The following is a 5,342-nucleotide window of genomic DNA, read 5'->3' as shown; positions in this document are numbered from 1 at the left end:
TGCTGCATTGCCTAAATTAAGGAAATGTCTGTCAGCTTGGTTTGTTGTCTGGGCAGGTGCTGTTGGCGTGTCCAGGACTGGGTCAGTTTTCCCTGCACGCCAGTTCGCTGGGGCTCGTGGCCTGGGGACAAGCACCAACCTGTCTCCTCTCTGTCCCTCGCCCCGGGAAGGCTCCTGGCCACATCCCGGCTCTATTACGTGGCTGCCCAAGTCAGTGTAGCGGGTTTTGCGCCCAGCTGTAGCCCACGTTTGCGACAGAGCACAAGCCCCTTGAGAGTGGCCCCGGTGACAAGAGGAACAAAGATGTGGGGTGACAGCAGTCAGATTCTAGCTGATGGCAGCTCCCCGCTCCTCTCCACTCCCAGAGCACCCAGGCGTCTGGGCTCCCAGCTCCTCCCCAGATAAACTCACATGCCCCAGACTCCTGGCTCCCCACCCCCGTGGGCCCCATGTGCAGGGAAGGCAGCATGTGAGCAAGGGGCAGGGTCCTGCCAGTGCTGCATCCAACACCGAGTGCCTCCGAGGGGACCTTAAAAGTCCCTGACACATGTAGAAGCATATGGGGTTGCGGGGGACCAGCAAAGCCCAAATGCCTGGGAAATCCCTACAGCAGAGCACAGCAACACTGAACCTATGCTGTCCCCAACCAGTGGCCACTTCCCCTATATTCTCACCACCTTGGCCTGAGAGACCATAGTACAGGCCTGTGCTAGGGCCACAGCTCACCCTCCTCTGTCACCCTCCTCCATCGCACCTGAGAGCCCTGCGCCCTCCCAGGATACTTGCACTGAGCAGGGAGGAGGATGAGAGCACCCGAATGGCCATGGATCCACCTCTTCCCATGCCCTGTTTCTGCTGGAGGGACCCACAGTTGGAGGCCCCCGTTCCTTCCCCAGCCGTTGCGTTGGGCGCTGTCCAGGGACAGCAGAGTCCAGCTCCAGAGGGGCCCAGCCGGGCCGGGCTCCAGAGGATGGTATCAGGGCACATGTGGGGGGAAGGACGTGGAAGACAGGGGAGCCCTTGTAGGGGGACCATGGCCTGGACCCATCAGCCATTGCTCCTGCCTGCCCCAGGGTGGGTCACAGCCGTTGTGGCAGCTACAGCCGTGGCAGTTCAGCTGCTGCCTCCCTGTGCTGGGAAGATTGTTTCCTCCCGTCCTGTTCCTGCCAACTCCCTGCATCCCGGGCTGGGGCTCTGGGGGTCTCCCATGGCCACTGCTGCTGCATCGGTGACATCCACCCCTCGTTGCCCGACCTGGGCATGTCACCCGGCCCAGCCCTTGGACAGGCAGTTTCCTGAATGCTGTCACCATATGTGTGCTCGTCACCTCTGCCCGCCCTGTCGGGCACTGCTCGAGTCCGGGCTCCACAAACACCTGCTCATCACCAGCATGAGCTGGAAAGTCCTACAACATCCCCCCAATCCCACTCCATAAACCAAGCATGAATACAGGGCCTGTTTCCCAGAGCGGCAGGGAGGGTTCAGTCAGGGGTGAGCCTGCCTGGATCTGGGGCTGGGCTGAATATGACCCCCCTGAAGTGGCTTCTAGCTTAACCCCCATCGGCATGACAGTGACGGGTCCTGCAGGAGCCCCAGCCTCATAGCCAGCCTCCCTGCTGCAGCCTGGGGCTGGGGGTTTGTGTGAGGGGCATCTGATGACTCTGAAATTCATGCTAAGCTGGGGCCTACTCACAAAAGTTAAAATACAGAATACTGATGCTAACTGCATAGTGCAAGAAGATACGAGTTCATGGCTAGGCCATCTGAGAAGGAATAATGAAGCATCTCTTCCAGCTTATCTTGCTATATTCAAGATGATTTCAGGCAGACTCTTAGTTGTCTGGTGTGTGACCATATGAAATGTCTATCCTTGATTAATTAGCATGGTAAACATTTCTTTTGCGTCTAACTCGTGTTTATGTGCAGGAAGAGACATCCTCCATGTGTGATAGATGTCTCCTCCTGATTTACTATGTTTTTCCTGGCTGTTAATCAGTTTCTTGATATGTTCCACACTGGATCACCTCTTGTTCCTGGAGAAGGCAACTCATCAAATTAGACATTTCCGATAACCAGTAATGAGCAGGTTTTCCCTGTCAATTACTGCTTGGGACTCTCTCTTGATTTACACAACTAAAATAACGCTTTGAAGATGCTAAACTAAGGGTATAAAAAGGCAGTAAAACAGCAAAAAGAGCACGCGCTCACTTGACTTGATCTTAAAGGCTTGTACTAAATAAAGCCTTTCTGTCACTCATTGAATGAGGTGTCGTGTCAAGCCCTGGGCTAGTCCGGACTCCTAGGTTTTTATTTGCTAACAGCATCTAGACTCCAGTCACCTTCCTGGCCTGGTTCCCTGTGACCCCAGGCACATGGTCAGGCCTGGCCACACACCAGCGCCTGGCTCTGGGTCTGTCACCAGGAGGCTGACGCAGTCGCTACTGGGCACCGGTCATGGCTAGGACAGCCTAGGGCCGTGGCCTCATGCAGGAGCAAGGGCAGTGAGAAGGGTGGGGCTGGGGCTCCTTGTTTCCAGGCCGCGGCCAGGCAGGACATGTCCTGACAGACGCTCCCAGATCCGGGGGCCATTCCTGGGAGTCTCCAGGGGAGCCGTGCAAAGGATGCCGGGAGGTGGGTGCAGTGCCCTGGCCTCAGCTATTAGGCCCCAGCAGCCAGCCCCAGCTCAGGGCTGCTATTGTGTCTTATTATGTTTTCCTTGTACTATCCCTTGAAGGCCAAAGCCCTCGTGCTCAGCACTGCAGGGCTCACTCTCCTTGTGGCAGTTTTGCAGCACTGGGGTCTCCATTTTTCTCTGCCATGAGGAGCCAGAGGCATTCTTGGTTCCTCTCCCTCCACGGGACTGGACAGGGTCAGGTCAGAGGCAGAGCAAGTGTAAGTTCTGCATACACAGACCGAGGGCAATTGTTAGGATCCACCCAGGATATGATTCCAGAGAGTTATAAGAATAGATAACTGTAGTTCAACCCAGGAGTGCCCAGTGTTGTTGCTGAACTCACAATTTATCAGCCATGGCAGCACACAAGAGGCCTGCAAGAGACCACGGGTTCTGCTCCCTTCCTCCCCACCGAGGCTGGCAGCTGGGTCCCCTCCAGCCCCCATGCCCCGTGTTAACAGCGGACACATAGGGATCCCCAGCCCAGCAGCCTCGGCCCCCAGGGAAGCCAGGGGGAGCACCTGCATCAGGAGTTTGAAGCCTCCCCAGGTGTTGGCTGCAGCCCAGGCTGACGCTGTGCCAGTGGCTCCTGCTGGGACCAAGGCTGGAGGCTCCTGGCTAGATGATCTTGCCCCTCCGCTCAGGCTCAGACCAGTGCTGCATTTGGGGTCAGGAAAGATTTACCCCCTGGCCAGACTGGGGGTTTCTTGCCTTCCTCTGTGGTGGGGCATGGCCTCCACCTGGGATCCGAGTGCGTATTTACCACCTCTTCTAGAAGCGGGACGTTGGGCGCTGCAGCCCCCAGCTTTCCCTCTGGTAGAGCCAGAGGTGATGCCTAGGGATGCATCAGGGCTGGTGGTGGTTGTGCTCTGAGGTTAGATGATGGTTTGTTTGGGCTGCTTTGGACAGGGATGAGTGTTTCTCTGGGCCCTGCCAAGACAGCAGAGGTCTGGGGGGAGGTTGGCCACGGCAGGATGCATCAGTGAGGAGCTGCAGGCAGAAGCAGTGAGAACGCAGCAACCAGGTTTATGGCTGTGGGGAGAAGCCAGGGGCTCAGCGCATGGAAAAGGGAGGCAACATTTATTAAAATATCATCTCTGCCCTTGGGAGCAAAAGCTTCTGTTAAGCACAGGAGTGGGCAATTATTTTGGGCGGAAGGCCACTTACTGAGTTTTGGCCATCGAGGGCCACATGACAAGGGGCAGATAAATATTAATTTACTACATTTTTTAGGGCTCCCGTGGGCCAGATAGAATGGCCCGCCCCAGCATTTTGCCCACCTTGTGTTAGAAACGCAAGGAGACCGAGGAGGGACCGAGACAGAGACTCCAATGGGGCCCCGCTGCTGCAGCTCAGAGCTGACCAGGCTTCCTACAGCCCAGTAACACCCTCTGCCTGGGTGGCCACGGGCCCTGGGTAAGGGGGCAGGGCAGAAGATCCAGCTGCTACAGGTGCTGCAGCTTGGCATCAGGACAGACCTGCGACCAGACTGACACCACGTTGCTGATTTAGAGGAGCCAAGTGACCCCTCAACCTGCCCTCCCTACCCTGTGACACCTGCGACCTGGAGTGTTACCAACCCCTGGCCTCTGCCCAGCCCCTGCCCCAAGGGACAGGGCTGCCGGCCCTGACTTCCTCTTCAAGCCCATGGCTCTACGGGGACTGGGCCCCTAGTCCCCCCCAGCACATGCAGGCCACTCCTGAGACAAGCCCCATATGCTAGGTGTTACCTCTCATCTCTATGTTCTTGGGGACCCCTGACACAGGACGCAGACCATCTGACTCACAACCAATCCCCCCCACCACCTAAACAGACACTGATTAAGATGCAGTGATTAAGTTGCACCTAAAAAAACCCTCCAGATAAGGGTGACAAGAGTGAAACAACTGCCCTAGGTCTCATTTGCATCCGAGATGGAACCAGATGACTATTCATTTACATGGGAGATGGAGAACAGAAAGTCCGAAGCAGAGACCACAGTGAATTCTGGGATCAGAAAAGCAGGGGAGCATTGCATGATGGGAAATCTGTGCTCCAAATGCTAATTAACCCACACACCCAGCTCAGCATTTATCAGACCAGCTCTAATCTGGATTTACAAAGGACTCCCCGCCCCCCAGCACAAGTAAGTTTAATAGGCATCTCGGGCCGTACATTCCCCGGTCCCACTATGGGAGGCCTATTTAAACTTAATTGACTAAAACTCGGTTGCCGGGTTAGGGAATGCTGAGGCAAGACACCAAGTCAGGGGGTATGGGCAACATTTGAGCAATGGTAAAGGGTTCATCACAGTGTCCAGGCCGTTGGAGCCCTGACCACAAGTGTTGTCATACTTTTCCCAAGACGACTGGTGGAAGTCCTCCACTCCCAAAGGTTATGAACACTTCAATAATTGCCTTAAGTCTATTAAAAGACTATAGTAAGATCTGGAAAAGTCATGCTAAGCTGAGGCTTGCTCACAACAAATAAAAATCCAAAACCCTGATGCTGCAAGCTATCTATTGTTTCTGAAGAAACCAGGCGATATCCCATCAGTATATCTGCTATCCATAGGAATTTCAAGCTGGCTCCTAAGTGTCTGGTTACTCCTGAACCTTATGTTTCCCTGATTATCAATCCATTTTTTGAGATGTTCCAAACCAGATAACCCCTTGTCAAGAGAAAAGA

General features: G+C 55.1%; 1 long non-coding RNA gene across 1 annotated transcript; it reads right to left on the bottom strand.

The window, feature by feature from the left end:
- Nucleotides 1–3,677: 3,677 nt before the first annotated feature.
- LOC109291368 lies at nt 3,678–4,002 on the bottom strand. The gene is made up of 2 exons (XR_002095832.1): nt 3,955–4,002; nt 3,678–3,790 (listed from the first exon to the last, which is right to left on the bottom strand). It is a non-coding gene; the product is annotated as an uncharacterized LOC109291368 (long non-coding RNA).
- Nucleotides 4,003–5,342: the final 1,340 nt, after the last annotated feature.

Source organism: Gavialis gangeticus, unplaced genomic scaffold (genome assembly GCF_001723915.1).
Source record: "Gavialis gangeticus isolate Ggan-Ray unplaced genomic scaffold, GavGan_comp1, whole genome shotgun sequence".
NCBI lineage: Eukaryota > Metazoa > Chordata > Crocodylia > Gavialidae > Gavialis > Gavialis gangeticus.
The sequence above is the reverse complement of the archived record's forward strand: the minus strand, read 5'-3'. Positions and strand labels throughout refer to the sequence as shown.